The sequence below is a fragment of the Ambystoma mexicanum genome, chromosome 2p (genome assembly GCF_040938575.1).
Source record: "Ambystoma mexicanum isolate Mex_15411 chromosome 2p, UKY_AmexF1_1, whole genome shotgun sequence".
NCBI classification, from domain to species: domain Eukaryota; kingdom Metazoa; phylum Chordata; class Amphibia; order Caudata; family Ambystomatidae; genus Ambystoma; species Ambystoma mexicanum.
This window is the reverse complement of record NC_090923.1, coordinates 707,843,130-707,866,101: the sequence shown is the minus strand read 5'-3', so window position 1 is coordinate 707,866,101 and position 22,972 is coordinate 707,843,130.

Here is a 22,972-nt window from a genome sequence, read left to right as displayed (position 1 = left end):
AATATATGCCTTTCTGTCTTCCCATTCAGCTTTCCTACCCTTCTCTTCCATTCCGCCCATACATGTCCTATTCGAAAAAAAGGCCAAATTCGCCTAGCTCTCACAAAACGGCTGGCAACCATATCAAAATATGTTTTTTTGGTTTCCACTCAACCTGTTCCTGAAAGCCTGGAAAATTGAGAATTCAGCACTGCAAACCATTTGTTCCTAGCACTTACAAGGAAAAAAACCACAGGCTTGTTTGTACATCATTTTATTGCCATTTTCTGAAAAAACACAACATTTTCTCCCTTTTTGGTTATTTTCTCTCACCCCCCTACAGCAAACTAGGATTCCTTGGTGGCATTACAATCACCTACAAGTGGGGAAAAAGGGGCCAAATATGGCTGAGATAGCTCATGTAACAAAAACGTTACAAGGGATTGAATGGCGACATACCAAAATCACCAAAAAAGGCCTTGCCACTGGGGGGGGGGGACCCATGGCAGTTAAGGGGTTAAATTATGGCAGTTTCCATCCCCTTAGTTTGAAGACCAATCTGCTGGTGGGTCAGTTCTTTCGCAATTTGCAGGAAGTGTACATCGCTAACCGAATTTGACTCCCACAGTAAAGATCTAACTATGAGATTTAAACTACGTGTCTACCCACATAAAATAATATGAGTAGCATGGAAAAGAGCCCGGAATACGAATAGGAATAGAAATACCTGTCTAGCCAAACAAGAGAAAACTAAGGGCCTCATCACGAGTTTGGCGGTAACCCTTAAATGCGGCGGTAGCGCTATCACCACTGCATTTAAGGGTCTGCCAAATCATGGGTTTGGCAGATTTCCCCCAGCTCTGAGCTGGGGGAAAATCTGATGACATTTTATGCTATTACCGCCGGCGGGAAATCTGCCAGCGGTAAGAGCGCGAAAATTCCCCATTGAGCCCAATGGGGAATGGGGAATTCCCGAATGGGCTCAGTGGTGAATAGGCAATACCCCTTCCGCCAAACCCGTGATTCGGCGTTATTAGCGCCGGGGGGTTTGGCGGTAGGGCTATTAATGTTGGCGCTAAGTTAGACAAAATCACCTGCATTACAACCTTCAGCCCATTCAGTAATGACTTAAGAAGAACCATTCTTCGGAAACTGGCACATTGTAAAAACCCCAGACTTTAATCCAGAATAACCAAGATTCGGTTTTAAACGACAAAAAAACCCTAAAAGATGTGTTAGTGCACACATATGAACATTCACAAAAAAGACCTCCAAATCAAACCACACTTAGGGCTCTCCCTCCGGTAATCGGCTGTTAGGAAGAATTCTCTTCTAAGGCTAATTTCCCTTACCTATAGAGTCCCCCAGCAGCTTTGCTGGATTTGAAGGGTTAGTTTTTTTCTCCTGCTAAGAGTGAGACTCTTTTTCACACTCTTAGACATATTTCTGATGTGTGTTTTAGGCTATCTTTTGTGCTTATAGTCTATGGGGGTTTTCTCCCCCCCATAGGTATCCTCTTTTTACGTGTGTGTTACGCAGCACGCTCAGTGCAGTAACACAGGGGTGTCATAGTGACTCCCAAACATAGACTCCATACCCTGGGACTGACTACTGTCTCCCAGGGCATGTAAAGTCCCCATTGGCAAGGGTTAATAGTTTTTCCCTGGTGTTCATTTTCGAGAGGGTACCATACAGTCCCTCTCTCCAAAGTTTCTGGCTGGTGGCAATGGTTACTACCGTAAATATTCGACTGTGAATATTTCCCTATGGGATTTTCTCATTGTTCGAGACTACCACTTTTACTGACAGCCTCTAACATACCGCCGGTTTATTTTAATATTAACTTTACTCCGGTAGGTTTTTATTGGAAGATCTTTGATAGTATTTCTTTCTCGTGTCTTTCTCTGAAATCCTAACCCAGGTCGGGGATCCTTTGTTCGTCCTTTTGGCGGGCTTCTGCACAGAAGCCCTCCTCTCAGCACCACTGAGTCTCGGTAGACAGAATGTGTGGGAGGGGTAATAGGCACCCTGGACAGGGTTACCTAGGCAACCCAAGTCGCACTCTGCCCTGATAGGCTGGGGGGTTATCCTGTCAGGATAGTCACCCCACTGTGTGAGTGACAGCTAGGCTCTATGATTGGGGGGTTTTCTGCATAAAAGCAGGGCTCTGAGGACTGGAGGACAAGACGTTGCCACTGAAACTAAGGAACCCAAAGAGGAGAGAAGCTGAAGACATCTGCAACAACTGAACCACCGGTGAAGCCCTGCTGCAGATCCTCACCACTTTTCTCCAATGATCCGAGAAGATCTTCATCTGTAAGAGTCTTCTTCCCTTGAGCTGGTGGGGCCAACCAGTTCGCCAATCGCCTTCCAGTACCTGCCTTGGTTGAATCGCCAGTGCCCCGCACTCGGAGACCGTATAGCCAGATACCCGTCCACCACGACTGCGATTTAAAGGAGCGTACCTTTTATTTTCGTTTTGGCATCACCACGGCTGGCTTCATCCCTGGGCAGTGCAGTAACTCGAACCTTCCTCCACGATGAGAGCCTCTCTACCGCTGCTGGATCTGCCAAACTGCAGGAACTGCCAGGAACTACCGCCACCGCAGGAGCCTCTTCCACCTTTAAGGTACATTGTTGCGCCAGGCCTCCCGTTTCGATGGGTACTGCTAAAGGTGTTCTAAATCCTTTACTTACCTTCTGGGTTGGCCACCCCTATCGTCTAACATTGTCTTTTATATCTGCAACCGCCTTTTTAAATCATTAAACAACGACTTGACTGCAGCTACTAGAACAGTTTGATCCTGGGCACCTTGCTTGCACCACTGACACTGGCAAAGGCCTATTGACTCTGGATAAATCTGTTACAACTGCCTTCTCTAGATTTCTTTTCCTCAAGAAATGTGATGGTGCACCTGAACTTTCTTACCCACCTTTCCTTCCCTTTTTAAAAATGCTAAAATGCCATTTTGCTCGGTTTTCACAAAAGTATCGCTTATACTAAAGTACTGCCTTGCCTAACTTGTTCACAATCCACTTGGGAAGTGTTGCCGGTGTGTTTTTGAGACTAAACCTGTACAACTTGTACTTTCCCTCCCTTTTGAGAAATTGCTCGAGTGCCATTTCTGCTTGTTTTACACTGTGCCGTTTTGCTCAGTTTTCACTCTTGCTCAAACTTGTCTACAATTTAAATAGGGAGTTGTGTATACTTTTTTGACTGTTTTAACTTGCTTTAATAATAGTGATATGTGTATTGACTCAAGAGTGTGTAAAATAAATATATATATTCTTTTTGATACAAAGCTTTGGTCAGTGTTTCCTTGTTCCATAGTACTGTAGTCCTATTGTGTAAACCCTGAATACTGCTCATCTCCCTCTTGAGATAAGTCTGACTGCTCAGCCACAGCTACCAACTAAATCTTTGTGGTACAGACTGATACCAAATGGGATTTATTGCATATACCTGTAGTCCTAATCTTCTCTAGTGCTCCCTAAGGGAACTGCATAGGATTCTGCCTAACACTCGTGTACTGTGGTGATGATAAACGTATTGGATTTACATTTTAGAGTACTGCTAGTACCAGTGCTCCAGATAAGATTTTGAGGTGGGAGTATTTTACGCATGATTTTTCAAATTAGAGCGTAAATGCAATTTCAAGAGAGTAAAAATTAGTTTTCTCCTCTGCAAGAGAGTAAAACTTATCCAAAACATGCGTTATGGGTATGAACACATTTTAAAAGGGTGCATGCTTTATTGTGTTGCTCGCTTAGCTGTCACAGATTTGGTCTTTCAGTTGGAAATTCACCATCATACATAAGAAGGCTATGCTGCTGACAAAAGAAATGCTACAAGGCCATCTAGTGGTGGAAAGTATGTTTTTTAATGAAGAAATCAAAGCATACACAGTACGCAGTACAAAATTAAATGATCCGTATTTGCCATATTTACATGCGTAAAAGGGCAAGATACGCACGTTAACTGGTAGGCTGGCTAGAACCTTGGTTCAATTAACCACAAGGCACTAAAAGTTAATTTTAAAAAGTCAAATATGGAAAGCTATAGCCAGGAGACCCTCCTTACAAATACTGATGATTATTTAAGGGATCTGTGTAGACAGAAAGGTCTTCCTGTCAAAGGCAAGAAATCAGAAATGATTGAAAGATTGTTAGAAAAACAAAGTCTGGAGAATGGGGCTGTAGTGCTTACTCCTCCAGCAAATGTAGCAAATAATGAGGATGATAATGTTGATGATGTTATTGTTGGAGCAGATGAGGAAGAGGAGGCTGACAATGTAGCCCCCTCTGGCCCTCTGCCTGCTCAAAGGCCTCAAGCCTTGTCTACTGGACCATTGTCAGGTCCCACATTAAGTCCTGAATTTATCTCACTAGAAATAATGAGGCTTGAACTTGAATTCAAATGAATTAGTGCCCAAACTGAACAGAAACACCAAGAACTAAGGCTCAAAGAAATGGAGCTCAATCATGAGCTAGAGATGAAGAAATTGTCCTTGGAAAATGCTTCTCTCCCCGGATCCTCTAGATCTTCCAGTCCAAAGTGACCTCGGATGCCTAAAGAGATTGTGGGTATGTATGAACCTACGTTGGATGTATTAGATTGGTTAGCTATGTTTGAGTACAATCATGGGCTCCAGGAAATCACAGGGAATCAGTTGATCCCCTGGTTATTCTCTAGGCTCCCCCCTGTTGTATCTGATGTGGTAATGAGTCGGGGGAGGTGGATAGGATGGATTATGAATGTGTGAAGCCAGCTTTGGTAGCTAAATTTGGGAAGACCCCTTCCAACTACCTTAAGAGGTTTAGGACCCTCAAAAAGCATGATGGTAGCCCTTGGGCTACCTGGGTGAGTGATTGTTTGAAAAACCTATAGGGATGGATGAAGGTTTACAGAGTGAACACATATGAAGGAATGAAAAATATTGTCATGTTGGAGTCTATCTATGATGCCTGCTCTCCTGAGCTCAGACAGCACTTGGCTGATTCAAAGGAAATAGATTCCAAGAAACTAGCTAAGGCTGTTGACTTGAGGGTTGCCAACAGGGCTACTCACAAGGATTCTGGGGTCACTCAGAAAAAGGAGGAGGGAACGCAGCCTAAGAAAGACAACACAGAGAATTCAAATAATTCCAATTCCAAAGAGGGCCACAAACAAAACACTAAGGGTAAGCCACAAGAGAAACCAAATCAAGCTAGTGTACCTTCTGGTCCCAGACCAGAAGGAGGTCAGAGCAAGCCACCATTCAAAAATACATTCGGAAAATGTTATGTTTGTGGTTCAACTGACCATGTGAAAGGGGATCCCAGATGTAAGGGCAAACCTTCAGGGATACACACTGTCTCCTTGGCCTTCGCTCTAGAGGAGGAAGTACAAATGGTCAGTGGAAACTTTCAACTACTGGCTGAAGACCCCATCAGAGTCTCAGCTAGTGTATCTTTAGTATCCTTGGGGTTGTGGGAACAACAGAATTTAGATGTGTATAATTCTATCCCAAATAATACTAAAGAGTGTCCTAGTGAATGGTCAGGAGACCCCTGCCATTAGAGACACTGGAGCCAGCATAACTAAGGCACCCAAACGCCTCACCAAGTTAGCTGGAGGGCCTGTGCAGATGCTTCCCCAGTTACCAGCTCTAATCCAGTGCAATGACATGACTGTCAGGATACCTGTTAGTTTGCAATCTGAAGTACCTGGAAGGGTGCTGTTGGGCAATGATCTTAAAGATCTTGGAGTAGTGTCAAGTACTCCCAGACCTCCTAGTAAAAGATTACAGTAGCTCACCAGACCTGCAAGGGAGAGGACCCTGAGAGGCTCTCCTGAGGAGATGATAGGAAAAGAAATCACTCCTACTCTACTGGAGTTACTAACTGCAATTTCTAAGCAACCAGAAGCAAAGGGGAAACCCAAGACTTCTAAGAAGAAACCAGCAGAAAACATTTCCTGTGCTTCCAACCAGGAAATCTCCTAGGTTGTCCAAAATCACACCTGTGATTCCTCCTCCAGTTGAGGCTGAAAGTGAGGTACAACCTTGTGTGGTTGAGCTAGAGCCTGAGGATTCAGATCTAGTAGAAGGCCAGGATCTTATTGGAGATCTGGACCCTTTGGACCATCCTGAGCTGCAGTCTTTACTGGCAGAAGGCGGACCCAACAGGGCACACTTCAGTAAGAAGCAAAGAGAATGTCCAACTCTGGAAGGTCTTCACCACCAGGCAGCTTCTCAGCTTGAAGGGCAAGAGCCTGGTAAGTATAGGTTGCACTGAGAAGATGGCCTCTTCCACAGTGAACCGACTGAGTCAATCCCTGGAGACTACAAAAGACTTGTAGTGCCCCAAGAGAACAGACTCCAATTCTTGCAACTAGCCCATGAGATACCTTTGGCTGGTCACTTGAGTTTCAAGAAGACCAAGGAAAGGCACCCTCTCTACTTTTATTGGCCTAAAATGGCGGCTGAGGTAGATAAGTATTGCAAGAGATGACACACCTGCCCAATTTCTGGTAAGAGTGGCTCCAAGAACGTGACACCTTTAATGCCTCTCCCTGTTGTGTTGAGTACCATTTTAGAGGGTGGGAATCAACATTGTCGGTCCTCTTGACCAATGTTCCCTATAATTATTTTTCTCTATGTGCGGAACTGGTTGGCTGTTGTGCGCACATTATTTTCCAGGTGCGCAACTGACTGGGGTAAGTCACTTTGTGAGCATGTGTATTTAGTGAACTACCATCGCAAAGAGAGTTTGAAAAGGAATTTCCTCTTACCAGCAACTGCAATTCTTGACAAATCTTGCAACACTTTTTCCAAACACACAGGCTAAAATAAAATATGGCATATGTGATTTTACAGACAAATCATCAACCAGTCCAAGACTTCAACATGTACCACAGTACCTGGAAACGTTTTATGCCACTGGATAATCACTCATGTGTAATACAAAACACACATATCTCTTGTCATAACTGATGTGGCCGTCAAGAAATTCAGACAGAAAACAACATTTGTAGATCGATTAATGGCAATTAAAAGAAATGTGTCAAACATGCTGATAGGAGTTCAAGTGCCACTTTAATTAAATAATTCAAGGGCCAGGAGAACATGCATCTAATAATATGTGTAAGGATGAAAATTACATCAGAATGACTGCACCTCAGAATATGATCAAAAATTCCTGTTCCTCTGTTACTATCCACATTACGTTCTCCTGCGGGTAGTTATAACCCCAGCCTACAGCTAAGAGACATATACACCATCAAGTTTTACCCCCTAAAAAAAATGAAAATGTGCCTAACACAAATGAGAAACAATGAACATATCGTTGATTCAACCCACAAAGCTCCACTGATATTTTTTCGAATTAGTGACCAGTAAAGCACTGGCTTAGGAAGGAATTTTAATATTAATGCCCGATTTCAAGAGGAATTTTATGGTGAAGAACATGTTTTGATATACAGAAAGTATCCCTTTTGGCAAAGCTAATTACTTTTTTACTCCCTGAAAAATCATTTGACTCCAAGTAGGGAGCAAAATCTGATTAGACCCCTGACATAGGAAGTTAAATGACAGGGCACATAATAAAGTCTATAGTTTTGCCGACCCTTCCGACCCACAGCCTAGACAAAATTAAACAAGAGTTTTAGTGAGGTTTAGCATCAATTCATCAGAGATACAACTGAATGAGTGCCTTCTTTAGAAACTATGGATCCCTCTTCTGTAATTCTTTGTTATCAGTTAAATAAGATGGAAGGGGATACTCTAGAGACGATACACACAGAACACAAGGTTATAATCAAAAGCCCTCAGCAGCTGAGCATAGAAAGAAAATAGGTGCTGTTGTCTAGACGGGTACTGGACTTTCCTATCCTTTAGCAAACAAGCAACACATTTTCTTCAGTGTACTGCCGAAAAGTATGACTTGGTTTTTAAAACGTGCTCCTTTGTTCATTCCCCACAACGAATGATGACCTGTGCGCTTCCACCCATACCCTTCACCGGCCTCTGTGCTAGCCTCCAATACTAGTTGCTAGAGCACTGTAAAAAGTGAGGGATTGTAGCAGTAAACACTCGCTGGGATATTTGCAGACCAACAATACTTTGTATGCAAGGCATCTTTAATGCCTCAACATATTATGTGCATTTCTAAGAATGTCATGACTCTGCACGTACACAATTATTTTGCATTGCATACAAGATTGTTTGCAGCATACCCCACCCATATATCATTGTGTAGGATTATGCAGTGCTCAGTGAAAGCATTTTTGTATAGCAGCGAGTTTGTGAAGGTCTATTCCCAAAGGAACTCTGAACACTTGGAAATGATGCAGATTGTGTGAAAAGCATTCTCATGTCTGAATATCCTGTGCCGTGATACTATGGACGAGTAATCCCAGGCATACTCCATACCCATTATCCATTGTAGGCAAAGTAAATGATATTGCAATGTTGCTCTTCACTTATAGGGTAATGTTAGTGATGCTAAAGTAGGAGTAGCTGAGCATTACATTTGTCTTCTCAAAATCCTTAGAGGGCAAATTAATATTTGAGTTTTATAATGTGTTAACTTGCAAGGGAGCCGCTTCAAAGCACGTGCATGACATATGTACAAAGAAGAGGAAGTATAGGATAACGTTACACATCCAAGTAGCCTTCTTACTTACAGTCGTTATTCGATATTTGAGCTAGTAGTTTGATTGTATAGTGTTGGTGCCGCTTTTGGTAAGACACAATGAGTAACAGATATTCTGGCACGAGAACGTTATTCATATTCCAATATAAACCAGGTGGATGTAGGTACACGTCTGCTAACCTTTCGCAGAGTTAAGTGAGGAAGAGTCAAGGTTGTTTGGTAGTATCAAATGTGTTCTGGGGCAGAAGGTAAAAGTGTGGTAGAGTCAAGTTTAGGAGTCATGGGTGGCGAGGGAACATTATTTAGTTAACGTGTGCAGGCATATCTTGGTTAGATTCTTCTGTTCATGGAGCCAATTTATCATATTGTTTTTTACCTCTTGTTTGTGTATTTTGCTGTTTGGGTGTTTAGGGTCACCCTTGCATAGTAGTGTAAGTCAAATGAGCAGAATATCAAGACTAGTTGCTTATTTGAAGAGAAAAAAACATTTCTGGTAATTACTGTGGCTTGTGCCTTATTAAACCTTTTTGAATAGGTGAGAATGGTCTGTGTGCGCTGCTAAAAATCTTCTGAGCGGCACCCAGAAGGAAGCTGGGCAAGCGCACATGCGCACAGCTTAGAGGGAACATTGCTCTTGACCCTCCAACCTCTTCAGGCAACAGGTTTATCCTTGTTGTAGTAGACCATGCTACTAGGTACCCTGAAGCAATTCCTATGAGGACTGTTACAACTCAGGCTGTGGCTAAGGCCCTCCTTGGTATTTTTACCAAGGTTGGGTTTCTCTAAGGAGGTAATATCCGACAGAGGGTCACATATTATGTCCCACTACATGAAGGCCATGTGGCAAAAACTGTGGAGTTACCTACAAGTTCTCAACCGCATACCACCCTCAGACAAATGGACTGGTAGAAAGGTTCAACAGAACCATGAAGAGCATGATAGGAGGTTTAGAAGACCCCCTTAAGAAAAAGTGGGATCTTCTACTGCTATGCCTTCTCTTTGCATATAGAGAAGTGCCTCAGCAGGGAGTGGGTTACAGTCCCTTTGAACTTCTCTATGGCCTTCCAGTCAGAGGTCCATTGGCCCTGATTAAGGAGCAGTGGGAGAGTGCTCCTTCCCCCAAGCCAGTCAGAGTGACTATGTGATAGGACTCCGGAGGAGAATGTCACACATGATAGCTGAGGCAAGTGATAACTTGAAAGCAGGTCAGGCTCTGGTTAAGCAGTGGCATGACCAGAAGGCCAACATGGTTGAGTTCGTTCAAGACCAGCTAGTTCTTGTTATGGTGCCAACAAGGCAGAGGGCCTTGCAGGACAAGTGGATAGGACCCTTCAAGATTGTGGGAAAACTTGGAGAGGTCAACTATCTGGTGGATTTAGGCAATCCTAAGGAGGCTCCCAGAGTCTTTCACACCAAACGTCTAAAAGCTTATGTCTCGAGATCAGAACTGGGAGCTTTGCTACTAGCTTCAGCTCAAGAGGAGGATAGTGAACCTCTGCCTGACCTTCTCAGAGGTGAACCTTTAGATGAGAAAATAGAAGGAGTTAATCTCTCTTCTAATTTGACTTCTGACCAACAGGAGGAGTGCAAAGTTTTGTTGAATCAATTTGCCCGTTGTTTTCACTTTCACCAGGCTTGACCCATTGGGGCCAGCATGATATCAACACTGGTGACTGTCAAAAGCAGGGGTTACAGGATGTCAGAAAATGTAAGAACCCACATCAAAGGAGAGGTCAACAAGATGCTTGATCTCGGGGTAATAGAACCCTCTACTAGTCCATGGTCTAGCCCAGTTGTGTTAGTACCACAGGCAGGATCCAAGGAGCTGAGATTCTGTGCGGACTATAGAGCTGTAAATGCAGCCACAAAGCCTGATGCCCATCATTTGCCAAGGAAAGATGAGCTGGTGGATAGACTTGGTTCAGCCAAGTTCCCCAGCACATTTGATCTCACGTGAGGCTATTGGCAAATAGCTCTGACAGACCATGCCAAGGAGAAAACTGCATTCTCCACCCCAGTTGGCTTATACCAATTCAAGGTTATGCCTTTTGGATTAAAGAATGCACCTGCTACATTCCAAAGGATGGTTAATCAGGTTCTGAATGGGATGGAGGACTTCTGCATGGCATACTTGGATATCATTGCAGTGTTCAGCCCAACTTGGAAAGAACATGTTGACCACCTAGGATATGCTTTGCAGGCTCTTGAGCAGGCCCAACTGACCATAAAGGCAAGCAAATGTCAAATTGGTCAGAGTAAGGTGGTCTACCTTGGTCATGAGGTAGGAGGTGGTGAAATAAGGCCTTTGCCCAGTAAGATAGAAGCTGTGCAAAATTGGACAACCCCTTCTATTGAAACCCAGGGGAGAGCCTTCTTAGGCCTCACTGGGTATTACAGGAATTTCATTGAGAACTATGGGTCCATAGCTTCGCCACTGAATGTAATTTACTCTCCAAAATTCCCTAAAAAGGTCAAATGGAACGAGGAGTGCAATCAGGCCTTTGAAAGCCTGAAAAGAGCCCTTTGTCAAGCTCCAGTGCTAAGAGCTCCTGACTACCACCAACCCTTCATTGTGCAAACAGATACTTCCAATACAGGTATAGGTGAAGTCCATAGTCAACTGGATGAGAAAGGTTGGGAACACTCCATTTGCTTTATCAGTAGGAAACTGAGACAAGGTGGGCAACTATTGAGAGAGAATGTTTTGCCATTGTGTGGTCTCTGAAGAAGTTTAGACCATACCTTTATGGTTCTACTTTCATTATTCAGACTGACCACAAACCCTTGAGATGGTTGATGTAAATGAAAGGGGAGAACCCAAAACTGTTAAGATGTTCAATCTGCCCCCAAGGATTTGATTTTACCATTGAGCACAGGTCAGGATGTCACCACTAAAATGCTGATGGTCTCTCTAGGATGTTTTTAACCGACTAGAGGTAAGAGACCCATCCAGGAGTGGATTAGATCCATCTGTCCCTTAGTCTGGGTGGGGGGGGGGGGAATTCTCTTCTAAGGCTAATTTCCCTTACCTATAGAGTCCCCCAGCAGCTTTGCTGGATTTGAAGGGTTTGTTTTTTCTCCTGCTAAGAGTGAGACTCTTTTTCCCACTCTTAGACATATTGCTGATGTGTGTTTTAGGCTATCTTTTGTGCTTATGGTCTATGGGGTTTTTCTCCCCCCCATAGGTATCATCTTTTTACATGTGTGTTACACAGCACCCTCAGTGCAGTAACACAGGGGTGTCATTGTGACTCCCAAACATAGACTCCATACCCCGGGACTGACTACTGTCTCCCAGGGCATGTAAAGTCCCCATTGACTTTACTAGCCAATAGTTATGAACAAAACCAGTACAACCCATCTTACTATGGAAGTACTGGCAAGGGTTAATAGTTTTTCCCTTGTGTTCATTTTCGAGAGGGTACCGTACAGTCCCTCTCTCCAAAGTTTCTGGCTGGTGGCAGTGGTTACTACCGTAAATATTCAACCGTGAATATTTCCCTATGGGATTTTCCAATTGTTCGAGGCTACCACTTTTACTGACAGCCTCTAACATACCGCTGGTTTATTTTAATATTAACTTTACTCCGGTATATTTTTATGGCCAGATCTTTGATAGTATTTCTTTCTCATGTCTTTCTTTGAAATCCTAACCCAGGTCGGGATCCTTTGTTCGTCCTTTTGGCAGGCTTCTGCACAGAAGCCCTCCTCTCGGCACCACTGAGTCTGGGGTAGACAGGATGTGTGGGAGGGGGAATAGGCACCCTGGACAGGGTTACCTAGGCAACCCAAGTTGCACTCTGCCCTGATAGGCTGGGGGGTTATCCCGCCAGGATAGCTACCCCACTGTGTGAGTGACAGCTAGGCTCTATGAATGGGGGTTTTTCTGCATAAAAGCAGGGCTCTGAGGACTGGAGGAGAAGACGTTGCCACTGGAACTAAGAAACCCAAAGAGGAGAGAAGCTGAAGACATCTGCAACAACTGAACCACCGGTGAAGCCCTTCTGCAGATCCTCACCACTTTTCTCCAATGACCCGAGAAGATCTTCACCTGTAAGAGTCTTCTTCCCTTGAGCTGGTGGGGCCAACCAGTTCACCAATCGCCTTCCAGGACCTGCCTTGGTCGAATCGCCAGTGCCCCTCACTCGGAGACCGGATAGCCAGGCACCCGTCCACCACAACCACGATTTAAAGGAGCATACCTTTTATTTTTGTTTTGGCATCACAGCGGCTGGCTTCATCCCTGGGCAGTGCAGTAACTCGAACCTTCCTCCATGACGAGAGCCTCTCTTCCTCTGCTGGATCTCCCGAACTGCAGGAACTGCCAGGAACTACCGCCACCGCAGGAGCCTCTTCCACTTTTAAGGTACATCGTTACGCCAGGGCTCCCGTTTCGCTGGGTACTGCTAAAGGTGTTTTAAATCCTTTACTTACCTTCTGGGTTGGCCACCCCTATCGTATAACATTGTCTTTTTATAGCTGCAACCGCCTTTTCAAATCGTTAAACAAAGACTTGACTGCAGCTACTAGAACATTTTGATCCTGGGCACCTTGTCTGCACCACTGACACTGGCACAGGCCTATTGACTCTGGCAAAATCTGTTACAACTGCCTTCTCTAGATTGCTTTTCCTCAAGAAATGTGTTGGTGCACCTGAACTCTCTTACCCACCTTTCCTTTCCTTTTTAAAAATTGCTAAAATGCCATTTTGCTCGGTTTTCACCAAAGTATTGCTTATACTAAAGTACTGCCTTCCTAACCTGTTCACAATCCACTTGGGAAGTGTTGCTGGTGTGTTTTTGAGACTAAACCTGTATAACCTGTCCTTTCCCTCCCTTTTGAGAAATTGCTAAAGTGCCATTTCTGCTTGGTTTACACTGTGCCGTTTCGCTCAGTTTTCACTCTTGCTCAAACTTGTCTACAATTTAAATAGGGAGTTGTGTATACTTTTCTCGACTGTTTTAACTTGCTTTGATAATAGTGATAAGTGTATTGACTTAAGAGTGTGTAAAATAAAAATATATATTATTTTTGATACAAAGCTTTGGTCAGCGTTTTACTTGTTCGATAGTACTGTAGTCCTATTGTGTAAACCCTGAATACTACTCATCTCCCTCTTGGGATAAGTTTGACTGCTCAGCCTCAGCTACCAACTAAATCTTTGTGGTACAGACTGATACCAAAGGGTATTTATTGCATATACCTGTAGTCCTAATCTTCTGCAGTGATCCCTAAGGGAACTACATAGGATTCTGCCTAACATCGGCCACTTTAGATGCAGACGTTGTTCAGTTTTGTAGTCTCAAAAACGATCTAAAACAGATTGATCTGTATGGCCTCAATTGGAAGTTAGAAACATTTGCGAACTGAAAAACACAATGGGCGATATACAGATTCAAACATCCTTGTGGCCTCGTATATATAGGGAAAACAAAACATTAAATCAGATAATGCATTTGTGAACACCGATCCTGCCTCAAAAGTAAAGTGGCAGAAACACCCATAATGGCCCATTTTTCTAAATAAAATATAAACCAACTGACATTTTCTAGTTCATCATCCAGGTGATTAATGAACCTTCAAGAGGAGGAGACCAAGATGTTCTGCTACGTAAGGCAGAACAAAACCGGATTTATAAACTAGACTCGGTGAAGAATGGTCTGAATACTACCATTGAATGGGGTTCGTTTATGCACTAATTAACAACTGTGCGGGGTCATGTGAAAAACAAGTCTTTTGAATGTGTGGACGTTAGACAGTTGTGTTCCGGTCAGACAAAGACAGGTTGCCCCTTATCTTCATAGAAATGCAATCAAAATCCTGCAAGCATTCATATATGAATGCTGAATAGATGGAACAGACAGTACAAGTCTGTCAGGACTAGGTAGTATGTTACCAACATCACAGAAATTCAACCACATCCTTCGGAACATACACATACATGTATGAAAATATACACAATGAATAAACATGGATATTCATACTTTCACTTGCCAAAATGATCAGGCACAAATGCTCTATGAAAACAAAATGATGTGGCAACAACAGCGAAAAAGTGGCAAAACATACTTTTAACAGATGTCTGCCAAGTTCGAGTCAGCTCTTAATGGAGTTTTTTCACTCCGTTAATTTGGTCAAACATGAAGAACCTTATGCTGACCAAGCCCAGGGGTGTATAACACTCTGCACTAGATAGAAATCAGATAGTATAAATGGATATGGACATTTTCTTTCCGGTTTTCGCTAAAGGAACTGACATGAAGTCCTGATAAAAGTCATAACATGGGGCACATATAGAGACAGAAGCGCCAATATTCATTGCGCTAAAATGGTCGCTAAGTCGCACTCTTGTTACTAAATAGTCTTTCACCCCGGCAATCACGTCAAGCATTTAGAAACTTGTTTGGACGCTGCCGACGGGTGCACAGACTCCTGCGTGTCATTCTCGATCGTCATGACACAGAGGCTCGGATTATGCTCAACTCAACTCTTTACTTCTCGAGCAGCCAAACCAATTACTTTCATTTAAAGCAATCTGTCAAATAAACCACAACATCCATGAACACACAGGAAATTTGATGTTTGTGTCCAATTGGTTCAACGTTCCACGTGATCTTGAAGGTCCAATCACATCTCCAAGTCCATTGTAAACACTGCCATCTTCCTTCCATCTTCCTCTTTCTTTGCTGCTCGAGCAGCTGAGATGAGTGATTTTATATTATTTCTTGTGACAATATATGATGATTGTTTGTATGAGGGGGCACGCAGCTTAGCGGCAAGCGCTTTGCGCAAAGAAGAGTTGGCGGGGCATATCCATATGTAGGGAGGGCAACAAGGCTTACAGCTATGGGGTTTTAGAAGGAGCAGGAGGCAGTGCTGCACTGAAGTTTGAGTCGGATGCGATGGGACCGGAGAGGTTAAGGTGCCCGAGGGAGACTTCCGTGAAAGGAGGCTGATCAAGTGTGGCTGGGCTCCTCAAAAGGGGAATGATTACTGAATGTGCATACTTATTCAATAACGGAGTAATCGAATCCTAACTGACTCGGCAGTCGAGCACAGAACTCGGAGCCCTCAATCACAGCATGCCACTTGCTGGTGGCGAGGGCGCACCGCAGGCGAGCAAAGAACCGGCAAAGAGACAGTGGTGCGCAGACAGGCAAAGTCTGAAGAGAAACTGTCAAAACCTCCAGGAGGCCCCAGACCCAGAACCAACTCCTAATTTTGATGGGCACAATTCCAAGTAATACTGTTATTCAAGACCCGACCTGCCTAGCCACAAAGTAAAGGCAAGATTGATGGGGGCAGCCCAGGAACCTGCATATATATATATATGTGTGTATATATATATTTAAAAATCCAGCACAGGCGTTAACCTGCTCCTTATTGTAGCCGCAAGCAGCTGAGTGCAGCACTGCCCTTGGCCCCATTTGGCTAGTCCAAAATTTAAAAGCTTTCATTTTTGCCCCAGACTTCTCGTGTGCCCGCATCTTCCCCAGCAAGCCCTTCCTGTTTCCCAACCACCTACCACCTCCCAGCCGACCCACTGCCCGTGATTGGCTCTTCAGCCGTGTTGTGCTGGGCCTAGCGACCCGCTTTCACAACCTGCTCCTTATTGTAACTGCAAGCAGGTGAGTGCAGCACTGCACTTGGCCTCATTTGGCTAATCCTGAATTTAAAATCTTGATTTTTTGCCCACAGCCCCCTCATGTGCCAGCATATTCCCCAGCAAGCCCTTCCTGTTTCCCCACCACCTCCCGCCTCCCAGCCCACCCACCGCCCGTTATTGGCTCTGCACCTAGGTCATAACTGACCTTCTCATGCATGCAGCCCCTGTGGTGAAGGGCCCCAAGGCAAAGGGCGGCTTCAAAAGAGGCCGCTCCAGATCGTGTCTGCAGGTGTCCGAACGGGCAAGCAAGTGACCAGCTGTCAACCAGCAACGACTAGGACGAGTACGGTAGGAGTGGACTAGATAGAGAGTAGAGCAATTACTCTTCTGCGGAAGCCTAGCCACTTATCAAACTTTTCTAAAACACTGTGAATATTTTCCAACCTCTTCCTCACCCCCACACTGTCAAGTCTAGCTGTGTTTAGTACTCCACTCAATTTCTCTGTTAGGCGTAGGCCTTTCTCCCACTTTACAGGACTCTCGCATCTAGCTGTGTTTAGTATTGCAGTCACTTGTTCAGCTGTGTCTCAAATCTAGCTGTGTTTAGTACTCCACTCAATTCCTCTGTCAGGCATAGGCCTTTCTCCCACTATACAGGACTCTCACATCTAGCTGTGTTTAGTATTGCCGTCACTTGTTCAATGGTGTCTCAAATCTAGCCCTGTTTAGTATTCCACTCAATTCCTTTGTTAGGCGTAGGCCTTTCTCCCAATATAAGGGACTCTCGCATCTAGCTGTGTTTAGTATTGCAGTCACTTGTTCAACTGTGTCTCAAATCTAGCTGTGTTTAGTACTCCACTCATTTCCTCTGTCAGGTGTAGGCCTTTCTGGCACTATACAGGACTCTCGCATCTAGCAGTGTTTAGTATTGCAGTTACTTGTTCAACTGTGTCTCAAATCTAACTGTGTTTAGTACTCCACTCAATTCCTCTGTTAGGCGTGGGCCTCTCTCCCAATTTCCAGGTCCGTCGCATCTAGCTGTGTTTAGTATTGCAGTCACCTGTTCAACTGTGTCCCAAACCTAGCTGTGTTTAGTACTCCACTTAATTCCTCTGTTAGGCGTAAGCCTTTCTCCCACTATACAGGACTCTCGCATCTATCTGTGTTTAGTATTGCAGTCACCAGTTCAAATATGTCTCAAATCTAGCTGTGTTTAGTGCTCCGCTCAATTCCTCTGTTAGTCGTAGGCCTTCCGCTCACTATTCAGGACTCTCGCATCTAGCTGTGTTTAGCAACTTGCTCTACTGTATCTCAAATCTAGCTGTGTTTAGTATTGCATTCACTTATTCAACTGTGTCTCAAATCTAGCTGTGTTTAGTACTCCACTCAATTCCTCTGTTAGGCATAGGCCTTTCCCACTATACAGGATTCTCGCATCTAGCTGTGTTTAGTTCTGCAGTCACTTGCTCAACTGTGTCTCAAATCTAGCTGTGTTTAGTACCCCACTCAATTACTCTGTTAGGCGTGGGCCTCTCTCCCAATTTCCGGGACTCTCGCATCTAGCTGTGTTTAGTACTGCAGTCACTTGTTCAACTGTATCTCAAATTTAGCTGACGACATCCGACAATTCTATAATTACAAACTATACCCTTCGTCACACCACATAGTTTGTCACTGCAGTAAACCTCTTCCAGGAAGACCCACACTAGGGACAGTCACTGGAATAAATCAACGCCATAACCCTAGCAAAACTTTACAATCTTACTCGAGACAGCAACTGAACAAGCCAGCAATATCAGCTGACTAGAACACCAACAGACTGAACCCAAACTTGTATCGGACAATCCCTACATCTAGTACAACATCAAAAGACAGCCAGACCAAGGCAGAAACCAACTCAGAATCAACTTATTGAAATAAAAACCAACAAAAACACTAAAGCTGTGCAAACAAACTGGACCAAAGGAGGGAGTAAGAGAAGAAAGAACAAATACAACTGAACACCACTGAAGGCTCATAACTGCAGAACAAACTCCCACAGACAGGAGCACTACCGAAACAACCCATAGAGAAGAGAGAAATCCCTCTAGCTAAGTCCATACCTCGCAAATAACCAGTCACCAGAACGAGCCAACCCAGCGTATGAATCAACAATAGCATACAACCAAACACAACTATGCAGAAGAAGAATGGACAACGCTGGAAATAACAAGAACATAATGGATGCACTAACACCTTACATCATCAAAACAAGAGGAAACGACAGTCAAAAAACTTTGAAGAGGAACTTGATCGAAACAAAAACCCAAGACTGAACCTAGAAGAACTCTTCGACGACACAGACACAACTGTACCAACAAGGACATCGCAACACCACTCAGGAAACAAGGCCGACAGTAAAACACAAACCAAACCACATCTTTAAAATCCCCTGCAACCTAATAAACGCAAGATCTATGTCAAAACACACAACATCCTATTTAACACAGAAACATGGGTGGACGACAACTACAAAATCACACTCCAAAGCTGCCTCCCAACCAACTTCAAATTCAGGTAAACAGGAAAAATAAAAAAGGAGACGGCCTCGCAATTGCATTCAAAGAACACCTGAAAATAAAAATGGACAATCCTATGTACATCATCAATTGCGAAACCATGGTGATACACCTATCAGCGAATCTAAAACCCAACATCACATTCATTCTGGTGTACAGACCGCCGACTTACGATTCAACCTTCGTCAACAACTTCATAAAAGCCATTACCAAAATAGCCATCAAGCACGGATAACTAATAATACTGGGGGACTTCAACATCTGGATCAAAGTAAAACATTCCAACTCCCAAAGCTCACTAATTGGGCAGCTAACGACTGTGAAACTACAACAGTTGGTCAAAGGGGCAACACAATCGTCAGGACAAACCCTTGACGCAATCTTCACCAAGGAAAAACCTACCACCACAGCACCACCGATACAAATACTATGGAGCGACCACCTCATCATCCTATTCATAAAATCACACTACCAACTCAAGTCCACATACAGCCCCCCAAGCTCAAAACCATCACAAAAACAAACTGGAAAACCGTCAAAGCAAGCAACCTAATGCAACAACTGGAGATGATCAAACCTTCAACTACAGAACTAGAGCTGGCTGACCTAGATGGGAAAGCAGAGCTACTCCACAAATGGATTGCTGGAGCAATTGAAATCATCACCCCAGTAACACCATTTACCCCCTCAAAAAAAAGAGCAATGGTAAAATGGTTCACCCTGCTACTAAGCACCATGAAAAAGGACAACAAAAAGATGGAATTAGAATGGAGGAAAGAATACAACCAAGATAAGGAAATACTGTTCCAGAAACAAATCAGCACGTACAAGATAGAAATACAAAAGCCGAAGAGAAGGCGTTATGATGACAGAATCACCAATGCCGCCAATACACAAAAAGAAATGTTTAACATCATTAAAGAAATGAGAAACCCACCTGGTTGCAACAACACTCCAACCCCCTCAGAAAAACTTTGCAACGACTTGGTAGACCATTTCAAGAACAAAATCAACAACATCCGACAAATCATACAAAACAGACAAACCAACCACAACACTCAAACACCCAGACCTAACGAAGAGCCACCGCTCAAACTCCAAAACCTTCTTGAAATATCAGCAGAGCAATTCGCCAAGCTGGTAAAACACAGCAAGAAAGCAGGATCACCCATGGATTCCTGACCCCCTGACATCCACAAATCAATCCTCGCACAAAGAACGCCATCAGAATACTACAGAAACCTCCTAAACCTCTCACTCACAACAGGAACTGTACCAAAATCCTTCAAATCAGCATATATCAAACCACTGTTAAAAAACACAAGTGGCGATGTGGAAGACCTCTCCAACTACAGACCTATTTCAAACATTCCCTATCCGGCAAAACTCCTAGAAACCTACGTATACAAATTAAACCAAGAACATGTAGAAAAACACCAACTGCTAGACCAAGCACAAGTCGGTTTCAGACCTGCAAGAGGAACAGAATCGGCACTACTATCCATCTGGGACGACCTAAAAAAAAAAACGCAGACTCCAACACAACATCAGCTCTGATTCTGCTCGACCTCTCCGCAGCCTTCGACACAGTTAGCCATGACACCCTAACCAAAAGACTGGAAGACAAAGGTATAACGGACATGGCACTACTCTGGATTAAATCATTCCTAGCAGACAGAACAGAAACCGTATGGATAAAACCCTTCAAATCTACTCCACGAGTTAACGACTGTGGAGTACCACAGGATTCCTCACTATCACTACTATACTTCAACATCTACCAGACTCCAGCAATCAGAATCTTCCAAAAATACAAAATTACATGCTACAACTACGCAGACGACACTCAAATCATCTACAAAATCGATGACACTCAAGCCGATCCCTCAACCCTAATTGAGTGTCTAAAAGAAGTCTTTAACTGGATGAGCGCCAACAACCTGAAAATCAACACAGGAAACACAGAAATCATGATTATATCCAAAAACCAAGAGAACAGCACCTACATTCCCTGGCCAACGGAACCACGCCAACACCATCTAAGGTAGTAAAAAATCTGGGAGTCCTGATGGACAACACCCTAACCTTAGAACTGCAAGTAAATTTAATAATCAAGAAATGCTTCTTCCTCCTTCACACAACAAGAAGAATCCTACCTTTGATCTCCTTCACCCACAAAACACTCCCAATTGTCGCCCTAATCATGTCAAGAATCGACTATGCAAACAGCCTCTACCTCGGGATGCCAGAAAACCTCATAAAGAAACTACAACACATCCAAAATGCAGAAGCCAGACTCCTCCTCAAACTATCCAGAAGAGACCACATCACTCCAGCGCTAGAAATACTACATTGGCTCCCAGTCAAACACTGCATCACCTGCAAAACAATGTGCATAGCACACAGGGCAATCGGTGGACAGGGAGCTGAATTCCTACAAAAGAAAATAACAATCTACAAGCCAACGAGACTCCTCAGATCAAGTAATGAAATACACCTGGAGCCAAAACCATAAATCAAGAAAAAACTAAGAGGCTCCACCTTCTCCCACCTGGCCGCAAAAACCTGGAACAACACCTTGAAAGAAATAAGAAACCTCAAAGACCGCCTACAATTCAGGAAACTACTACAAACCTGGCTCTTCAACACCGCAGAAACAAATTGAAACAACTAAGCAACCAAACAGGAAACAGAGAGAACAGGTTGACAGAAATTAGGATGACACAGACAACACCTAGAAACGACTAAGGAAAGTCCTACAACAACGAGAGAGACACCGCTAGGTTGAATGGACACAAGTAACAACCCCATGAAGACAGAATTAGCACCCCTGCCCAATTCTATCCTGCAACCTCACCCACTCCATGAACGCTAGCAAGTGCCAATTATGAATGTTAACAGCTGCCATTTTGGACAGAACCATGGACGTTAGCATGCGCAGAGCCCGGCAGAGTTGTGAATGATGGCAGATGCTGTGCCTAGATGTAGCATACGAATGTTGGTATGTACCTCGCTTAGATGACAGGGTTGTAAGTAATAGCCTGCGTGAGCAACTGGGTAGGATTATGAATGCCGAACATTGCCACATCTGGATAGAGTAGCCGTTGCTGAGCGAAGCCACGCCCAGACTGCATCGGAATACTACCGAGACCAGATTAGGATGGAATCGCGAATACCAGCTAGCCGCAAACATAGATAAGTTCCAATGGTGAGCGAAGGGCCGAATTTGGGCACAGTTGTGAATATTGGAGAGCGTCATTTATGGAAGGGAAAGAGAATTTCGGCTGGCCCCAGAACTAGATTGACATGCAGTTATGCTTGCGCGCCACACCTAGAGAAAAACGTTGAGAATCAGCACATCACTTACAGACAGCGATGCCAATAACCAATCCATTAACAATTTCACCCCTCCGCCTACACCTCTCAAACCCTAACCAGACCCAATCACAACCTACACCACAACAAACCGCACAAACTTCACTACACCGCAACAACAAAACAAACCTCACATCGATTCGCATAACAGCACACAACGTCAACTGACCGGAAAACACCCGAAGCCCAGCAAATGGTGTTAACCGTGTTGAGGCTGCCAACAGCACATCACTGCTCTCTTGACTTTTCCCTCTTACTCCCACTAACTCACCCCCCCTTCCCATTTCAGAGCCACCAGAGCGGCAGGGGAGCCCTCCGTTGGTAATAGTGCGCGGCACAAATATCCATGAGTGCCAGCAGTGGCCCCAGGCGTGAAGGCAACAGCATTATGGAGGACCTTGTAGCTTTCTCTCAGGGCATGCCAGAGTTGAGGAGAAAAGCTTGCAGAGGCAAAGGGGGAAGAAAGAAGACCCACAGGGTATGTAGTATCATCTAGACCTCCCCGGGTTGGCCACACAGGAGAGAAGGTGGCAAGAGGAAGGCAAGATCAGGGCCCCAATATGGCAGAGGGAGCTCGGAGAATACCTCTGAGGTAGACTGCATAAGCAGTGAAGAAACAGACGGCGGGAGCTCGCAAGAGTCTGAGGACTCATCATCGAGTGACGCCAGAGGGCACAGCAGCAAGAGGAACAAGCCTATGGCTGAGAAACCTCACGGTGACAAGTTTGTCCAAGATGCCTTAGTGCACCCGAGGTCATCCGAGTGGGAACCTCCAGAGTACATTACAGCCTACCTAAAAAGAAGGCTCAGCGCGCCCTTG